Genomic DNA, 21,886 nt, shown 5'->3' with positions numbered 1-21,886 from the left:
CAACAAATCGTTTTATAATTCAAATTGTAATTTTGGTAGAATAAATGACAAAAAAAATGTTCAATTTATTATCTTGGCATCAATTTTGCCTACCTCTGCTTATAAGAAGTAACGTATTCGATGGCTGACATAGACTGTCTGTGTCTACTGCAGGCGGTAGAACGGCACAGGCAAATTTTATTAGTCAACAATTTTAATAACGACGAAATGTAAAGGTTAAAAATGGCCTGTAGCTTTAACAGAAAACTTAACGTAAGAATGTAACTGTATAGTATAAACATTTAATTTACGTCAGAAATAGCCTTGAATAACTACATATATTTGGAAGTTGTAGTTGTGTGCAACTGGGAGAAAAATACTTTGTAAACTTTGTATGGAAACAGTCTCTCAGATCGTGTTACATAAATTTGCTGAGAGGAAAATATATGAAACAGGTGGAACGCTAGAAAATGTAACTGATATTGATTTCGCTTGTCCATGTAATTTGGTACAGGCAAAACTCCAATTTTCTGCACCTTATTATGGAAATTTCTCGTTCAAATATTCTCTGTATGACTGTATCATCCAGTAAATTACAACGAAAAAGTTTTACTGGTACAAAAATATCCTGTTTAATCGAACATAAAACCTTTCTAAATTTTTAACATTAAAGTAAACAATCGATATTTAAATATACAATGAAGTGTCAATGAAACAAAAGTATTCACATATTACACTGTGTTTATATTTATCTAAAATCGATTGAACACTTGAATGCGCTGTTTACTAAATGTTAATTTATTTGAGACTTGTTTTACAGATAGGAACATATAGGTGTGCTCTTGCTTTAATATGCACACCTATCATTTACATTATCATTTGTATTATATAAAAAAAATAATTTAAAAGAGATTTAATACGTTTGTTTACAAATTTGTCCATTAAGGAAATGAATCAGTAGCAAGTACATTTGAAGTACATCCTAACGATAAATTGTTATCTTCAAGGAATGATTCAAACGTCGAGTTCCCCTTCAATTTTAATATCGATATTAGCTGCGAAGGGAACGTAATAGCATGCGAATGAAAATACTGCTGGCAATCGAACGATCACCAAAAGTATCTTAACGCCTCGGCTTGTCGATGAATGTGTTTATCATAGCAACACGTGCAGCCCGGATTTACGAGATTCGCGGACGTGAAAAACGATCTTCACGATCAACCAGTATACATAAATTATTATACACAAGAACGTCACTCAGAGAGCTTAGATGACGCTAATTCCACTACCCTACCTAAATTAATTTTTGATGAACTGAAAATCGAACTTAACATTTCTAAAGACGCTCTTCAAATTTATCTAACTATGGATGTATATGTTTCAATTTTTAGAATTTACTTTACGTTGAATATTCAAAATACACAAAGTAAAAAATTTAAAATAACTAATTAAATTAGGTTTAATAGGAAAGGGGAACTAGATAATCCAACACAATTTTCTATCAAATTACACACAATATAAAACACATATAGCACTCTAAATTGTACTGTTGATAATCATTTTGCAAAATTTTATACTAATCTTTCAAACATTCAATGTTCTTCTTCCCATTATACTACTATTCATTCCAATAAATTTATCTTAAATTCTATCAAACGAGATTAAAATTCATATCTGAAAACGCTTTACACGAAATGTTTCATCAAGCCTGCAAAGACTATAATTCCTTTTGTACTCGAAGAAATTTTTCCAAAGCAAGCAAGCTGCGAATGAATTTTCAATTAACCTCTTATTGCCACTGAAATGCCATTATTCCAGAAGAATTTCGTGTTCCGCGTGCAACGATAAGTCTGTTAAAGGAAAATGCAGGGAGCACTTAATGCAATTACTTTTTAGAGAATAAAGGGGGCGAAATTTTATTAGAACATTCTTTGGTGCTTTTCGAGTGATACGTTGCTTGGCGAAAGTGGTAAGTAATTTCATTAATAAGGCAATTGCGGGGAAGTGTGGAGATCTAGTATGGCGGAGACAAGAATATAAAAGGTCCCATCGAGCTGCGGTATTATTGGCATTTGGCCTAGTTTGCGAAACTCGTACCCCTTTTTCCTTTCATACCATGCTTATGAATACGGGTTTTCACCCGCAAAATCCAACGAACAAACATTCGTTCCATGGACGTGGCTGACCAATCTTTCCAACGAAATCATTTCATTTTATGCGCATTGCGCGGCTTCCATTAAACTACGAGTATATTTGCAATCGAAATAAATTTGAAACACGATATCCAAATAAGAACGAATACTTTGTATTAACCCTAAGACGTAAGATAAGTTGTATCATGTACAAACCTATGCAACGCCATATAATTCTCATTGTTAGAGAGTTTCATAGAGTTTTAAATAAATAAAAAGAAAAAATTTACAACCGCAATCCAGAGTTTTCATTCAACAAACTTTCTAATTCAATGGTTTCGTGTCATTGTAAAGAAGTCTAGTTTAACCGACACTCGCTAAAGATAATACCATGTTTTTTAAAGCCATGTCGCTATATTTATTATGCATTATATTCGCGTGTCAGTTCACTTCGCTGCTACGTATTTTAATCGGCGTTCAACAAACTCAGGTCGTGACATGGGACGCGGCTAGTTTGTGCGTGCAGATAATAATTTCCTTGAATTCCGATAAGCGACAAATATTTGAACTGTATTACACGAAATTTGCATGTTAACTGTTCGTCAAAATTGATCGTCACCAGAGACGAGTGAAGAGCTTTTCTAGATGAAAGTTTCGATCAAGTACGAAATAAACAAAAATTGTCTTAATCAGAAACATAAATAAAAGTTTTAATTATTGTATTAAATAAATATCTATGCGTTAAATGTATCTGTTACTTATTAGATAGAAGTTAAAATTTTAATTGGGGCATAGAGTACAAACAAAATATTTGCATGATCAGTAATCTTAAGAAATAATATGTAAAATGTAAGAGAACAGTATTAGCGCATTAATTGGATAATCTAAATAAAAAAATACAAATTTTAACTGTTGCATTAATTAAACGTCACGAATAAATTGCTACATCTTAATTGTATTCGTCATCCAGTCCTCGAATAAAATTTTAGCCCACTCTGCTAAGTAACTGATATCTGTATAAGTAGTCTAGTTATGTAATTGCCAGACAGAGTCGAATTTCATGAAACGTCTGTCTGGCGCTTCGTTACACCGGGAAACCGGAATGACAGGTCATTTCATGGAAGATCGCTGGCGATACGTTTCGAAAGAACAAAAGGAACGTATGGGAATGTCCACTTATATCGATTAAAAAAGAACGTAACCGTAGAAATTGTTTTTAGCGTCACTGACTTTAAAAGGTATCGAATGTTCTCTGGTAACGTGATCGTCTCTTTATTTCCTTTGTCAAAGTCATTCTCATATTTCTACCTATTTCTTGCAATACCGTTTCCAAAAGTTCTCCATCGCATAATGGGGAACACAAACGGAAATACTGCCCTCGATCCACATTCGTCTGCGCAATGACGCAGAATTAGAATTGGAAGTTCAAACTTTAGGCTACGTAGATCGAAGCACTGCAATAACATTATTTATTTACCGAACGACGTATCCGAAGCGAAATAGTTTTCCTATCGCCTTTCGTGTCATACAGTTTGCCCTAGTTTCCTGTCGGCCTTGTAATATTATACTAAGTAACTTAACGCTTCTCCATTGCGCATTGATCGTAAAATATTCAATCCGTTATATTAGCGGCTGTGTTGGGTCTGCAATCTGTCGGTGCTGTGTTTCACTTAATCGCGGAACTTAAATAAATTTATGACCCGAACGATGATAGATTCCGATAGATATATATCACGCTGACAGTTTACGTAGGTACAAAGGATAGCAACCGTTACGACTGGGATATTAAACGCCAGCAAGCTGTCAGCGAAGAGTATATTAGCCCTGTGAAAAAAGTTTCGGTAAAATCTTTGACGCATTCAAAGACAGACCGAAGATAGGATGGTGATGGATGATGATTTGCAATAATGATGCAAGCTATAAATGGTTAGTGTCACTGAGAGCTTAAAGATATACGTAACATTGGAAGGTGCATAATAGAAGACGATATCTATTTCAGCGTTTGTTTGATTGAAAATTAATGAATGAAACAATTGGCATTGTAGCCATTGTTCCAATTAATTACGAATAATTGTGTAGATCAGAGATATAATATTCTATGATAATCGAAAATAATTAAAATCATTTTTGAAAGATACTTTCGTGTATTAAGCATTGGAAGAGTAGCTATTTCAACGTCAGATTTGCTAGAAATTAAATGGATAATATAATAATTGCTTAAATTAATTATAAATGATTATGTATAAATATATAAATTAAACAAACTAATAAAGAAGCGTCACACCAATAATATACCATCAATAGCCATCAACAATCAATTAATCAATTAATTATTCGACAATTTCAAATATATTTACTATATTTACTATAAGCAATTTAATTTCACAATTAAAGAAATTAACTGGTAACTTTAATTACTGCAAGCAATTGACTTTTGTAATTCCTAATTGAATTATTAATGGCAATTAACAATTGACGATTTCAAATATAATTTCTACTAACAATCCATTCTCGTAATTACTACATTAATATCAATTGCAAATCGTCAATTAAATTGCACTTTACCCACCACTTCCGATAGATGGCCAGAACGAATAAGGAACGACGCAAAACGAGAAAAGCGACGTGCGTCGACGGACTGGACTAAGATTACAGGGTAGACGTACGCGAGCCATTCCGTCTGAAAGCGTTAACGATACGTAAAAGTCGACCGTTCAAACGTTATCGATGTTCATCGTTTTTTATTGCACGTATGACGTCAATGCACACGCCATTGTTTTATTCGTTTACAAGCCCAAAGCATGGCGTTGCACGTAGTTTATTTAACCGCAGCTGCAGCTGCACGAACTGCGCATGGAGTTATAAATGCTGATAAAGCCAACGTGTGCCGCTGTTAGGCCATATAGTCGACGCCCACCGTTGCTATTTACGAGTATTGCTCCCTTTTTTCCCGGAACCGTGCCATCGTTTCGTGCCCTTTATCCGTCTTCTGATGATCCAAAATACAAGGTGTCCGGTAACGAACGGTACAACTAGTACAAGTGTTCGTTTCACGAGGAAACAGTGCGGAACAGAATTTTCTTCGTATTGCGGTCCATTTTCATGAAAAGTTCGATAGTGCGATACGTTGGATGAGCACATACTTGAATGAATCTCGTCTTCAAGAATCTCTCGACGGACCTCCGTGTGCTTTTCAAGTGTAGAAAATCAGAGGTGGTGTAGTTGAAGAAAACAGAGTACAGTTCCAAACATTAAAAGCGTAAACAGTGCGTGAGAATACAATTTTTTTGGTACGGGAAATAGTTAACGATAAAGTTTGTTTGTATTGTTAGAAATTAAATGAGACAATTGCTAACAAATAATAAATTAAATTGCTTAACCAACAGATATACAAGCAACATCATTTTGAGGTAAAATTACCTTCGTAAAATATTTATTAGACTCTATCGAACATTCATAATATGGGTTTTTCGAAAACAGCTTTAAAATCAGGTTTTTTTAAATAATTAATTACGCTTGTGAATGCAATCGTGGTGAACATTTAAACGAATTTCATATTGTTTGAAAATCTGTGTAAATATTTGCAGATAAATCGAATATATTCCCCAGCATGCGTGTTTTATTAAAAGCTTTTGATAAGCCAGTTATTACGAAAATCGTCACCGAGGAAAATATTACTGTGTTGGAAATTCATTTCAATGAAATATGTACATCGTAATTTATAACAATGTATAAACGTTAATACATATGTGTGTATCATTTAATATTTCAGTAAATATTATTATACAAAATATGTACAGACTATTATATTTGGAAAATATGCGAGAAATTTTCTGCGAATTAATTTTCATTTGTCGCGCGATCGCCATGAATTCTTTTGCTACCCTTCAAAGCACGACTCTTGATAATTTTCCACCTCGATGGCGACAATTACTTTTTTGTTTATTAAAGTTCTACTTTAAACTGCCGCAACAATAGATACTGTAAGAACCATTGAATTTGTTGCTATCAGAATTTCCTTTGTTAAATGAATTTATGATTTTATTTAGTCACGTTATTTAATATTTCTTTGGAGACAATATTTACAAGAGCCAAAGGCAGAAATAATTGCTCAGTTTTTAGAACGAATTCTCGTAGTGTCATCATGTTTAAGACACAATGAATATAATGAAAGTATTACTGAAATGCTTAATAACCGAAAGCCATTAAGGTCATGCTCTGAATATATTAGCGCTAAAAGCTCGAATTAGGAGTAGTTAAATTCCTAATGTTATTTTCTGCCACACCCTCCTGTGTATCAAATAATTTATGTCAACACTGCAATGCTAGAAAATTCCTTCTGACAGCATAAATTGTATCCTTCGCAATGTTGATTTACATTAAACGATTGAGTTTTTCTCGGCTCTGTTCAGTTTAATTCAATTTTGATCCGTCTTGTAAAATATGCATAATGCGCATTGCGCATAAATAATTTTTACTCGCTAATGGTACTTTCATAAATATCACTTAACTTGTATACTTCATGTCGTATTTATTATATTTTTATTTATATTACTATTCTTCCTTTTTCCTATTTCATAATTCAGGAGTGTAACTCCTTTTAGTTTGTTTTATAAGTTCCTAAGTTTATGTCATTCATGACTCGAAAATTATACAAATGTTACTTGGATTGTCACGGTTTATAATTTTATACTTACAATATATAATATAATAATATCATCTATTTATTTCAGCCAGAGTACTACTTCAAATAACCTCTTATATTCAACCAGTAAAAATGAACAACTCGATTTAAAATTAATTAGACTAAATTAATTCTAAATAAAACATAAAGCAATTCTGTTTTACTTGTTTGCTTTCTATTCAGTTTGAAAATCACTGGACTGTGTTTTATTTCACACATTTTTAATATTTCCATATAGTGTTATAATTATTTTCTGATTTTCATTCAGCACTAAATTATTTTTACTGTATTCACTGGACTTTTCCATATCTCGTCTCACTAAAGAATGGAACGTGAACGAAGGGTGCGAATGTAACTAGTAGTTGTTAGGTTGGCGAAGGTGAAACAGTGAGGTGAACGGCACAGCATCGATTTATCGTCATCATAACTCTCTCGTCTCTCTCCGTCGATGATTGATCGTCTTGGAAAGCAGGCGAGTTTATGAGTCTTTCTGTCAAATATAGCCGTGAAACACGAGCATACGGCCTTGCTAAATTCCCACCAACGCTATTCTCGCCTTGGGGCGCCGAAGACAAATAGAAATACGCGAACATCGGTTGGGAATAGAATTCAGCTCGAAATCTACAGGTTTGTTTACCCATGGCCGAGTTCGCATTAACGAAAACAATGATTGATTGACGCAACGGCGGTCGTTACTGGTGGAAAGACCTTAACTATCGACGATCTATCCCGTGCAATGAATTATTCTTGGCCGGGCATTCTATTTCTTTGCAGTAGAAAAGTCTGCACTGGCCAGACAGCGAAGCCAGTCGGTCGTGTATCGCTGGTCGAACATCGCGATGATTTCGGATACTTAGGTCGACGAACTAACAAAACATTGCCTTGTAGAAATTGAATTTGTGAAATTTATTATTTACATTCTTTGTTATTAAGGGACTACTCTTTTAAATTTATTAGCTACTTTATATATTATTAAGAGGGTTCTCTTTTATATTTACTATCTACTTTTGTATTATTAAGAGGTTACCTTTTTATAATTATTATCGACTTTTTGTGTTATTAAGGGTATTACTTATTAATTTTTTATCAAAAATAGATTTTTTTTATTTTTATTGCTGCAGATCTTGGTACCGGAAAACTTACGTTTAAATTTTATAATAAGTCTTACTTCTAATCACACATATAAACTACACTTAATTTTTTCGTACTACTAAAAATATAAACAGTGTGAAGAAATCAAAGGCATAACTTTAAAGTGCTGTTATTTTGTTAAATTTTCATGTAATATCTTTTTCCCTAATTCATCATAACCACATTTATAATCAACAAAACAATCATTTTTCCCGTAGTTTCGAAACAAATTGAGTAGGACGATTGTAAACTTAACAAAATCTTCTACATACACGTATAAACAAACGAACCAAATTTCAACAATTTATATCACTTACTTTGGTTGCATAAAATATCAAAAAATTTGCCTCAAATCTAGTAAAACTAAAAGAGTATCCCCATAACTTTTCGCTTTTAAAATCAAGTAATAGGAACCACCAAATACTAAGAGGAACTTACATTACTATTTTTAGTGACACGAAAAAAGGAACGAACGACTGCTTCGCACGTGTTAGTTCATTCAACTGGAAAGTTGCTTTCTAAATTACGATCGCATTTTGGCCGTCTTTATACACTTTCAATAAAAATAAATACAGACACAACCGTGAACTGAGAAGCATGATTGTTGACACGATGTAAAATTAGTCGAAAGAATAATAATCCCTCGGTGAAGACGTCACGAGCAACTCGAAAACTTCGTACGTCATAATCATAAACTGTACATGGATAATTGACGCTTAACACACTCGAAAAATGTTTACTCTCCACGGGAATACTGACTTATGCAGATAATAAATAGTAGTTGCTTAATAGGTATCGTCTTACGCTTACTTCCAAACTGAAATTGTTTCGAGTTAAGAGGGAAGCTCCCGGATCGAACTGAAATACCGGACTCCATCTTATCACTTGAGAAATCAAATATGAAAATAAATAAACCATGCTAGACGTCTGTTAAAAGAAACCAATTTCAAAAATTGCCCTGTCAAGCTATTAAAGACGGAAATAGTACGAATACATGAGCTCTTTAAAATAGATCCACCAGTGAAAATGTTCCAGCGAAAAATTGAACGAATCCCTACTGCCTATCAAAATGAAATCAGCTACTTTGATATATTCAATTGTTGGTTTAACGTAAAAATTGTCTAGACACAAGATTTCTATTAATTAATTTGCGGACATATCACGGTTACACTTGAACAAGTCTTATTGGAAATCTTCTCGATGAAAACAAGCTCATATCAGCTTACTTTCGAGTCAAAGATGATAGAAAATTTAAAACCCTGTTTGCAGAAATGATAAAGAATGTAGAAAACGTCTGCCGTGACATCAGCACTTTGGAAATACATGTAATGGAGAAAATAGACTTGGGGGTGGCTTGATACGTCGTTCGCCAACGCCAAATGAATCGATTCAGTGGATAGATGCGTTTCTCATTTCTATTTTTGTATTGTCTCCCCTGATTCTTACGAAATAATACCTTCTATTCGTCACAATAATATTCGATACTTTCATAAATGTATTTTCTACAGTGTCTTAACCTAAGATATAGAAGATACAATAAATATCCAAATAAATATCCTCGCTCCTAACTATTACTCCAAAAGAATTGTACACGCACGTTACTCGAACTTCTCTAAATAGAGTTTTGCAAGTATTTACTTTGGAAAGAACCTTTTTTTAAATAATTTGTTGTCTCCATCGTGTTCAAAATACAATGAATCAGAGTTAAGAATTTTTAAACAGAAATTCTCTATTAATATATTAGACACTTCCTAAAAAATTAGAGTTCACCGCTTTCACAACAAAATTTGTTTGAAAAAAGAAGATAATTACATGAAAAATAATATCTTGTTTTAAGTTCTCTTTAAACTTTACAGAAAATATGTGACATTTGTACTCGGCATTCCCATTGAAATTTGTTCTTTAATAACATTTATTTGAAGTCTGTGCTCATTTAATTATTCTTTCATTATTTATAATAATTCTTTATCAATTCACATGTTTTTTTTCCGGTGCAAAGCAGTGAACGCTATGCTGCTAGTATAATATAAAATAAAATAAAATTTATAGAAAAAGTCCTGAATGCTGTTGGTGACTGGCACCTCTGGCGTTCCCGATAAATCGATTCACATAACTCTCTGGTAAATTGAGACGATAAGGCGACGTTAATAGGCGATTGTGACCGAGTACAACACCAACACGTGTCGGTGCTGATCGCGTGCGTAAAGTCAGCCCAACCCAAAACGATGAGACTCGACTCGTACGAGCGGCCAGCCAGTCTTGGCCAGAAATAGTTTCACGTCGACGATGTATTTTTAAATAATTTCTCGACGACCTACGACAATTGCGTGGCACGCGGCACACGTTTCTGTTGATTAAACTTGCGGCTCCAACGAGTCCATATTGTTCACACCACTTTTAATAACGCCACCTTCAAGTATCATTTTGTGAGGAATGCGATAATCCTCGGATAACTGCAATGAAATCAGAACTGTAATGTTTCATTTAGCTGGAAGTTGGTCGCGTTTTCATTTCAGGATTGAATCTATTGTACTTTGAACATCACGAATTATAGCGAGGAATTTTAATGTTCAGGTACTTTACAATTTTTACTTTGTTCTTTATAACATGAAATTGTATAGTATTAAAAATATTGAGTATAGTTATGAAAAGTATAAAGTTTATATATTTTGCAATGAAGAAACATTATCTCGAAAATTGATCTTTTATATAAAATAAATGTTATCACACCTATACGATTAAGTATTTTATTTTGAATATTACCATTGCTTACAAAATTCCAGTAAAATGTGTGCTTGCAATTCAACAAATTTTACGTCCATGTCTGCTCAGAATGTTAGAATTGTTTTGAACAAACGATATATTTCTTCCTCCTCCACGCGAGAATGGAATCGTACTTTTCTTTTTGCCAACAGTTTTCTTCCCACGATGATTAATTCTTCTACTCTAACGCCAGTTTCTTCTTTTTCGCAATAAAAAATTCACTGTGATATTTCTGCCGAGAAAGTACTTTTCACAAACTCTTCCGCGTTTCCGTATTCTATCGATGCTGGAAATTCGCGTTTCAAGAACGAGGAGTTTCCTTAACGGGTTGCTAATATTCACCGCCATTACTCCGTTCCACGCCTCGCCGAGTAAGTCAATACAGTCTTTAATATCATAATCAGGATTTGCGAGCATGTGTACCACCCAACTCCAGCAACTTGCGTCTAAATGACTTCTTGCTGTTAGTAATTACACCTTGATCCATCGGCTGAGTTAACGAGGTAGTAATTATGTAAAAGATACGTTTCTCCAGGTCGTGGAAACAACAGGCAGCAAAAATTTTCTTGGTTAGACTGTGCGTTTATTAATTTTACTTTAATAAATTCAAATCTCTTCGTCTGTTGTTTAAAGCAAAACATAAATAATTTATCTCCGTGAGGATGATGTTCATTTTTTTCACATATATAATTTAGTCAAATATCAGTCTTCATTATTTAACCATCGTAATAATTTCTAATTGTTGAACGACATGACCGATTTTGGTTAATAAAATATATTTTGTAGATATAATTGAGTCACACTTAGTTCAGTTTTTCTTTTTTATTTGTATTATCTCATTCATGCAGTTCTAAAGAACGTTACAAGAAAGTTTCCAACACTCAATCACTCCTATGTCTCATGCTTGACAGAATGTATAGTCTCCAGTCCTCTAATTCCTCTAAGTCTACAAGGCAGTTCCGCCGTGATGTTATATTGATGGTTCCTGCACCGCGTGTGCAAACGCGTTGATTAAGTGTATCCTAATCCTAAGCATAGTTAGGCAATATTTAATCCATAATTATGACTAACAACTTGTTGATAACTAATAAACAGTAATCAACTAATAAATAATTCAAATTAATAAATAATCAGATAACTATGAATTTTATAAATGCACGATATACTTTACAAATCAATATAATAATATTAATATTTCACTTTATATAGTTACATATATTCTGGATGCGGTTAACATATGGATTTAATAATAATCACAAAGTGAAACAAAAATAACAGATTACAGATCGATCATACTCTAAACCCAAATATAAAGTCAGGTCTGTCACGTTTGTTTCATCGGCACCGATAATTGCACAGGAGGGTCCGTAATTTTGGTAACATTGACCAGACTGTTCCCGAACTGTTCTCTCTCGCTCTCTCTCTCTCTCTCTTATTTTTCAAACTGCTGTGTTTAAAGGCTGATGTATGCAGTGCGTCTGTTTTGGTTGGACGGTATAAATACAATGGCCAAAAGCCGGGGAGCTCTCCTCGAATAAACACAGACGTTTCCCGGCTTCGTTGGCTGGCGACGAGCATTCGTGAGAAAATTCAGAGTACCGGTGCTCCAAAATGACCACAAGAATTTGCGCTGTGATACCGCCGGATTGGAGCTTCTATCAGGAGAGAGCTGTTTGTTCGGAAACAGGCACGCGACCAAGTTTCCTTCGGGTTGAGACCGCGCAGGGATTGTCGTCGCGATTTAATGAAATAAAGCAAGAAATCTCAAAGAATCCGCTTCCACGTTCTTTGTTATTTTCAGTTTCGCTCGACTCCGTCTGCTGATATAAGAGGAAATGGCAACATGGGCCCCCGCGTTTGAAGCTCTTTCTTATTATTAAATGGGTTTAGTAAGGACGTCAATAATGCATGAGAAATAAATATAGCGGTATGTTTAAATAAAATATACTTGAAGTACGTATAGGCGTAAGAGAAAATGTGCAAGTAAAAATATTATTTTCAAGACTAAATGCAATAACAAATATACGTGAACGGGATAAAATAGATAAGTATATAGAGTAATTTTTTTTTTCAAGAATTTATTCGTCACCTTTAATTATTATTGTTGAAGAAATCATTATATTATTTGTATAGATACAGTATACAGAGTGCAGCTAGAAATGCTGTTTTAAAAAACAGCTTCATGTCTGAGAAAATATGACTAAATAAACTCTGTCATATTCGTTGAACAATAGATACCAGTAGAAATAGCACAGACATACAGAATTGTATACTGTTCTTCATACGATCCTTTATTACGCTTCCCTTTTGTCCTTACTAGCCATCTCGCGCTCAGCTTTCGTTATTTAATGAGTAGTAATATATAGAGCTAAATAAATATTTGTCACATAACGATCTAATTAGCTCGAAGCACTAAAAGATTAAGTTTCATAATCTAGAAGAATACCAGCACCGAGTAATGCGCAGTTTCTTCCAATTATCCCCTTTATAAATGACTACGCAGCTTTAATTAATAATGAAAAAAATATAAGTTAATAAATAAGTTAATAAATACATTAATAAACAGATGTACACAGTTTTGTTCAAGTTTATATTTTAATTGAGTTACGCATAACCTTTGATAAAATAATGTAATGTAACAATGACCTGTGTTCTAAAGAAATAATAAAATAAAGAAAGATAAAGTAAGTAAGGAATAGAAGATATGTAAATTGTATACAGAAATAAGGTCAAGAACGATACAATTGAATGAAAAACATTGTACGTGTGCCATATTGTACCTCACCGACTTAAATCGACAAAACAGTTTTTTGATTTTTAGGAATGATGTTGAGAATCAGACTAATGGTCGATCAAACTTAAGTAAAAGTAAACAATATTATAATAACTAGTAATTACTTTAACTTTTAATTTTAGTCACATTTTTAATATCTTAAACCATTAAGATTCAAATTTAATGTACGACCTTTAAATATACCTAACATTACTATTTGATATTACTCTTGTTGAAAACAAATAGTAAATTGGATCAGAAATGATACTAGAGATACAAATAGATGAATGAATCTATTTAAATCGTCACCCCCTTGTTTGTCAATATTGAATCACGTAAGCAAAATGTCCAAATACACTTGTTGAATGTTCAAGAGTGAAAACAGTCTAGACCTCTTTTCTATTACTATTTTCAATACATCAGAAAGCAATAACAAACCAAATTCATCTTATCAACCTGCTTGCGTTACTTTGATCCCGCGAGAGCTTTCATCGCAGAACAACATTAAACAATACATTTCAATCGTTGATTGCCCCTTTCAAGGATGGTAGAAAGGTTTCGAGATGATTTATGAGCATCGTAAATGAATAATTTATGGTGCGCGAGAAGATCAAACGAGCGTTAAACATGAAATTCTTATACACACCCATCGCTTTCACAGGGACAAAACCGTGTGCCAGAATTCGTTACCGAGCGTCGACAAAAATATTCTTAATCAAATGATTTATATCGTTGTAAAACGGCCCTGTTAGAATCTATAGTAGCTGGATTCTAAAATAGGGCTGGAAAGATTGTTTCCGAATCGAATAAAATGCCTTAATGAATACCACTGATGCAAAAGAAATAGTGTATCTCGTTGAGCGTATGCCAAATTTCACGGAACTCTCTATTTATCGTTGTATTAGTGGAGTCGCGTCTAATAAGATAGAGTGTTTTATCGGACAAGTGAAAAGAACGTTTCTTCCACAATACCAAATCGATCTTCTGGGTATAATTACTCGATTAGCTTTGTTTATACGCGTTCTTGAGTAGGTACCGTTGTCTAAATATTTGTAAAGTTGTGGTCGATCAAAACGTTATGACATTATCGTGTAAAATATCATCATTCACTAGTCGAATCACGTCTAGTAAGGTAGAGTCTAGTATTTGGCGAATGAAAAACACACTTAGCGTTTTCGACTCGTTCCTCTAAGTATAATGGCTTGTTCATCTTTCCGTATACGTACTCCTGCGAGAGAACTGGTTTCTAAATACTTGTAAAATCGTGACTGATGAAATAGAAGGCGATTATCGAAACTTATTCATATTTCCGACCTTCTTATTCTATATCAATTTTTAATAAATTTTATCGTTTTAGTCGATTATTGCTTAAGCAGTATATAAGGCAGTCTAAGGACAACATAAAGTCTTTACGATTTCTAGAGGCAGGTTAAGCAGAATAGCTCGCGCTTTCAAGCATAAAGCATAAAATGCAGCAAGATGCTTCCACTGTTAAGAATGTAATAACGGATTTATAGTTTCTGCTTGGCATCCATTTTCACGTACGGACGTGAAAGCATAGGATAAAGGAAGTTTAGGGTGAATACGCGTCAGCGACATAAAAAGGTGAGTAATACCAGAACGTTACTAACATTTTTAGTGAAACATTTCGATAACGAATTCTGGCATAAAGTAAAAAAATGATGGGTATTACGAGAAATGGAACTCGGATATAAAAGTTGTAGTATTATGGATGCTACATGGTGTTGCATTAAAATTTAAATACCCATCTACGCGTAAAAGCTTTATTCGTTTATTTTTACGAACTGTACTTCAAATTTTAAGCGAATATAATCGCAAATACACTTTTGTGACGATTGGAAAACGTAAATGAATTAAATAGTTACTCGAGAAACCTGTCGATAAGCTTTTTGATTACAAATTGAGAACTGATAAGATAATTATCACACTGATATACATTGATTTTCTGTGATAGGTGATTATTATCGGCCTTAGGCCGATCGCACACGGACGCAACTGATCAGTTTCAAACCACTCTGAACCTAGTTGCATGCGACCGTGGATCTAGGTAAAACAAAGATAGTGGATCTAGATAAAACAAAGAGCGAAAACGGTTTGCAACATTAATTTCAAATCGGTTGCGCCCGTGTGAGTTCGGCCTAAGTATTGCTTTAACTAATCGCACTTCCTTCGGATACTAAAAACTGCAGGGAACTGTCGAAATAACCCAGACACCTTCGTGATTTATTGTTCCATGAAAACGATAAAGGATCTCGGTATGTATTATGAAAAACAACAGAGCAATGTTTTGATTGGAAACGCAACAATGATTGGAAGGTATTACATTTATAAATCGCTTAAAACTTCCAACGTTGCTATTGAAATAATAAATAATAAGTCACAGTGTTGCATTTTTTTGAAAGCTTCGTATTTTCTATTACTGTGTATCCCAGTTATGCTTAACAATTAATAATAGCATTATTAACATTCTCAAGAAAACTCTGTAGAAGAAAAAAGCGTTACAAATATTTTAATGGTCGGTTGTTTAACCTTAACGAGTTCAATCGTTTAAATTGACGGGAAAAGATACAGCTAAATTACTTTTACAATCGTTACAGACAATGTAGAAAATAATTTTTAATGAAAAATTTAAAAGGTGTCTTTTAACACCCTTGAAAGAAATAGTATTAAGACAGTAATATGTGCAAATAAACACCCCTATTCAATTTATATATAATTTATAAGTATCAAATTATCTAGAAGAAAATTTTCCTTCACATACCCAATCCTTTGAAAAACCCTGCATTCTGAAAATATTCACAAACTTTTAAGCCAATCTATTCGACGTACGTATTTTCTTACCGTGCTGGAACATTCAGTGAATTGAAAGTTTTCTGAACTACTCAGAGATCTCCAAATGGCAAAGAACACCGTATAATTCCGATTGGGCGAATTAAGTCTAATGAGAATTACGCACATGGGAGTACAGTGAGTCGAAACAGCACTGGGAACCCTTGGAAAAAGTTAGCAATGGCGACGCCCTAGATTGCTATGACTTTCTCTCCATTCAGGAAATTCATGGCAATTTCGGCGGAATGAAACGGACGAAAGCGTGTCAATGCTGTTTCACGACGATTATTATCGATCTTAGCATTGCACGAGCGAGGTAGATACCCAATATATATATCCACTTGGATTATAGTCTTGTCATTTAAACAGTTCTTTGCAGACATCACGTTGGTTACGATTATAATTTTTTTTTTTATTAAAAACACGTATTTCTTATTTTTCAAATACTGAACATGCACTATTTCTTTTATATGTGACCAAATAAACTTTCTATGTTAATTCCACTGCCTTGCTCATAGATGTTTGTTCGACAAATTTAACAATAATTAATTTCGTATATCTACATTGAAAACAAAATTATTGCAACTTGTCTTCTCTAATTTGTAATACAAAATCGTTATTATGATATCAAGCTTGCAGAGACTAAAATGCATTTCCATCGTTTCCGTATAATATTCGTAATGCTAACTGTAAACACTCTAATTAAGGACGAACGTTTACTATCGGAGTGAATGTTAACTTCTGCGAACCTATTACTGCATTTGAGGTGAAAACAGCGGTCACGAAATGCATCGAGAAAAATTACCCTCAAACGCAGAAACAAGGGGTAGTCGAGTATTGAACCCGCCGTCGCCTAAGGGTGAAATGTCTAGAGCTACCCCTACGTCGATCTATCAGTTGCTAAAACAAATCGTGACATGCGAAACTGCTGTTTGTCATGTGATGAAGTTGTTAATTATCGCAAGTTACTTGTGAAACTCTGGTGTTCTGTTCGCGTTGTTCAAATAGACTGATTGTGAATGAAAAGTTTATTGCATTTAAACTGTGAAGATGCTAATTAACTTTATTCGATCCTTTTTTTTTGTTTTCCGATTTTAAAGAAGCATTTAAAAAATATTCATATAGTTGTGAGAGTAAATTAAATTAGCTTTTGAAACAGCTAAGTGCTCTTCAAACAGAAAAATATTTTTCGTTCAACATTAATAAATCATTTTAATCTACATACGTATCTACAATCAAAAGAGATGAAATTATTGGTTTGTACATTTTTATGTAAAAAATAAAACATCGAGAAGAATGCAGGGATGCAGAGAAATAACAATGATAATTGAAAAAGTTGAAGGAACTGAATTTATGAATATTTCCCTGATTGTTATCTTCTGCACTTCTTTCCATGGAAAACGTTAAACTTTGTTTTCTGCTGCGATTTCCGAAAAGATAAGAAAATAAAACGTTTAATAAGTTAATAAACTTCTTTCCGACAATTCGTCCGTGACTGATTATTTTTATAGCAGAATTGTAGCTTCTTGACAGGCTGAATTTTATTTTACGACGATAATAATAATTCTAGAAAATTATAGAATATTCAAGACATTTTTTTAATGAAATAGTCAGACCTGTTATTATTAAACCCGTTTAATATAACAATACTCGAACGATCATTATCATGAATTTCAAATTGTATTTCGCGCCTCTTCTTCGAGATCATAATTGTAGTACCTCTCATTGTCCTCAGTGTCGCCACAAATTTTAAAGCTTAGAGAAAAATTGTTTCCCTATACTCCGCAGTCTCGTACGCCGTTCGCGCGTCCGCGACCAACTTCATTCTTTCGCTTTGTGTCAGTGTCTTCACACGTAGACTGAGTAACGAATTACAGAATATTATATTATGGGTCGAAAAGATAGGAAGAGGACGTCGTCGATGGATGAGGATAAGGAAAACGACAGACTTTATCGAAAAATTCGTAGACTAGAGGAGAAATTGTATCGAAGGAAGGATGATCAGCGTATGTTGGGAGGTCACCCCACTTCTTTGGTCCGTGGGATAAGAGACGCTTCGAAACAGAATTTTGTAAATTCTTGTTTCGAGTACTGTATCGACATCCGTCGATTCTGCCAGCGGCTGTGTCGTTGTGCAGAGTCCTTTGGCTCTTACCAAACGCACATCTTTCGTGTGACGAAAGAAAACAGTACATAAATTTAGGACAGCCGGGGTTTGTAACCTTTAAACGCGTCTTGGAGACGTGTGTGGCTTGTTTCATCAAACTTCACTTTGTGGATACAAAATGGAATAGACAGGTTATTGGAACTCGATTCGATGGTTTTCAGGTAAAAGTTCAGGGTCACGTAGTCGCTCACGCCATCGCCATAGTTCGAGACACTCGCTGGATCGTGAGATACTCGGTCACTATCTCGAGGACGATCATCAGAAGGTCGACGCTCATCGAGTTATTCGAGAGATAATTTCGATTTTAGAGTTTTTGGTAGATCACGCTCTAGTTCTCGATACACATCGAGACAGTCGTCTGTTTCTCGGTCAACAAAATCGAGTCAATCATCGTGTATCTGTGAGATACCGGTTTCGAGGACCGAGAAGGACAGCGAGATTAAAGAATCTCGCGGCGGTCGAGACGGCGGAAGTTCCCGAACATGAAGTAGAGTTATAAGAGGAAATTTTGAACGTGTTTTAGATAAGAAAACCGCCGCTGCGGTGCATAAGGACGTAGCTCTCCGGTGGTCGGAGGTTTTGAAAAAAGGTCTACCGGAAAAGGAGGTCAAGGCTCTGTTGGGGAAATACCCACCGCCAGAAAATTGCTCTTTTATCGGGGTATCGAAACTAAACGCAAAAATTATGGTTTCAGTACAAGAAGGCGTTATTAAAAGAGATCATCGTATTATTGAGAAGCAAGAACGCATCGCCGCAAGTCTAGCAGCGTTGGGTAAAGCGATCTCGATATCATTGAAGATGGACAGTTCTCAGAAACTTGAGTTGCTGGAAAAATTAAACGATATGGGGAGACTTCTCGCATCGGTGCACCGAGAGGATTCTCTGGCTCGTAAAGGGCTTATTCTAGCGAGTTTGAATTCGTCCTTGAAGAACACTCTCTCCGATACTTCGGTCGATGAGTGACTCTTTGGTACGGATTTAGAAGAAAAAATAAAGACGGCTAAGAATTTGGAACGAACATCAACCGACGTTCAACAAATATCTAACGACGTCGAACGGGCGTCATCATGCAGCATCCAACAAGACGGAGACAAAGAAGTCTGCATACCGCAAAGGATCGAGTCATCAATACAGGGGACGTCGTTAATCTCATCGGAAGATGTAGCTAAACCAGCAGGGAGGTTAAGATTATTTGATAATGCTAGGTAAAAGGTAACCAAGGTCTCGATGATCCATAAATAGGTTCAGGGTATTGTGATACCCTTCACGTCGTATCCGAGACAAGACCGGCCTCCGGTCGAACTCACATGGTCCGAACACGAACATGGTTTAATCGAAAAACAAATTAATAAATTAATCTCTAAAGGCGCTATCGAGAAATGCTCTACGTCAAAAGGACAATTTTTGTCGAATATATTTTTAATTCCTAAGCCGGATAGTACATTCAGAATGATACTAAATCTTAAGGGGCTTAACGAGTTCATTCACGTTGAGCATTTTAAAATCGAAAACTGGAAGGTAGCAAAGAAATTAAATTGTCGCAATAATTTTATGCCAACGATAGACTTAAAGGACGCCTACTATTTGGTTCCAATCGAAAAGAAGTTCAGAAAATTTTACGGTTCTGGTATAAGGGAGAACTATTTGAGTTCACCTGTTTACCGTTCGGCTTAAATGTAGCACCGTATGTTTTCACAAAATTATTGAAGCCGGTGGTAGCGTACCTGAGAAAAAGGGGATTTACGTCTGTATTTTATCTCGATGACATCCTTATTATCGATCAATCGTACGAGAAATGTTCTGACAATGTTCGCGAATCTGTAACACTTTTGCAGGACTTGGGATTTATAATTAATAAGGAAAAAAGTCGCGCGATTCCCACGCAACGGTGTAAATATTTGGGACTAATTTTTGATTCGGTAAAAATGTCCATAGAATTACCTAAGGACAAAGTTCTACGAACCGTCGAACTCACTCGGAAGTTCAGTACAACTACCCGGTGCAGTATAAGAGAATTCGCGGTTTTCAGGTTCCACAAGTGAGGTGTTGAAGTTTCTCACAGTGGAATTGGACAAAAGAGCCTCGCATAGCTCGTTAAATGGTTACAGATCGGCAATATTTTTAATATTGAGACCTCATTTAGGCCAAAATGAGTATATTCAGCGTTTTTTCAAAGGAGTCGCAAAATTAAGGCCAGCAGCACCGAGGTATGACTCGACCTGGGACCCCCGAACTGTGTTAAAATATTTATCGAAGTGGTATCCCAACGATAAGATTAGCTTAGAACGACTAACGTTCAAGCTTGTGACATTGTTGACTTTAGTTACGGAGCACCGTATGCAAATTCTGTCGTTAATTGATACGCGGAATATTTATAGATCAAGTCAGAATACGTTGGAAATTAAAATTCCCGATACCATTAAGACTTCGGGCCCGGGGAAAGAAAAGAAAAGAAAAGAAAAGAAAAAAAAACAGCCAGTACTAAGACTTCCGTTCTATTTACAAGATAAGTCTGTATGCGCAGCTTCAACGATTTTTTCCTATTTAGACAGAACCAAAGAACTACGTAGATCGGTAGTTAAATTATTTATATCATTTAAGAAACCACACAAAGTGGTGGACACTCAAACTCTAAGCAGGTGGATAAAGAGCCTTTTGGCTAAAAGTGGTATAAATGTTAACACGTTTTTGGCTTATAGCACGCGACACGCTGCTACATCAGTGGCAAAAAGACAAGGTGTGAACATTGATGTAATACGGAAAACGGCAGGTTGGTCGAAAGATTCCGAAACTTTCGCTCGTTTTTATGATTGGTTACGTTTCTTCAGAAACTGGACGATTTGCAGAGACGGTGTCAGAATGTTAAGTCCTTTTACGAAAGGCAATTATTTTTAAAAGAATAGCATTGTATCTCGTTTCGAAAGTTCCTGGTTTGTTAAAAAAAAAAAAAAAAAAAAAAATTGGTAAAACACACATGAATATATATGTTAGGGTCTCAATTTGTTGCCGTAACTAACTTTAAACAACTACAATTATGATCTCGAAGAAGAGGCGCGAAATACAATTAATGATTAAACGAACTTACCAAGTGAAGTTCAATCATGATTGTATGATGCGCCTCTTCCGAAGAGATCAGTCCCTCCCTCCCATGCATCTCGAGGGAGATACCCATAATAATGGTTACGGCAAGGCTTTCAAGAATGAAGTTGGTCGCGGACGCGCGAACGGCGTACGAGACTGCGGAGTATAGGGAAACAATTTCTCCCTAAGCTTGAAAATTTGTGGCGACACTGAGGACAATGAGAGGTACTACAATTATGATCTCTTCGGAAGAGGCGCATCATACAATCATGATTGAACTTCACTTTGTAAGTTCGTTTAATCATTAATTATATGTACCTCGTCAG

The 21,886-nt window shown here is 34.9% G+C and overlaps 1 protein-coding gene across 2 annotated transcripts in view; it reads right to left on the bottom strand.

Moving 5' to 3' along the window:
* LOC128873174 (transmembrane protein 114) overlaps positions 1-21,886 on the bottom strand; it is a 40,977-nt gene that overhangs the window by 15,917 nt on the left and 3,174 nt on the right. Inside the window, exon 1 of one of the 2 annotated variants that reach the window (XM_054116540.1) lies at positions 4,681-6,701. The exons of the other annotated variant lie outside the window; for it this stretch is intronic. The gene's annotated coding sequence lies outside the window, so the exon portion shown is untranslated. Of the gene's footprint in view, positions 1-4,680; positions 6,702-21,886 lie in introns of those variants that run through there. 2 annotated transcript variants of the gene reach the window in all.

The sequence above is a fragment of the Hylaeus volcanicus genome, chromosome 3 (genome assembly GCF_026283585.1).
Source record: "Hylaeus volcanicus isolate JK05 chromosome 3, UHH_iyHylVolc1.0_haploid, whole genome shotgun sequence".
Taxonomy (NCBI): domain Eukaryota; kingdom Metazoa; phylum Arthropoda; class Insecta; order Hymenoptera; family Colletidae; genus Hylaeus; species Hylaeus volcanicus.
This window is presented reverse-complemented; position numbering and strand designations above follow the sequence as displayed.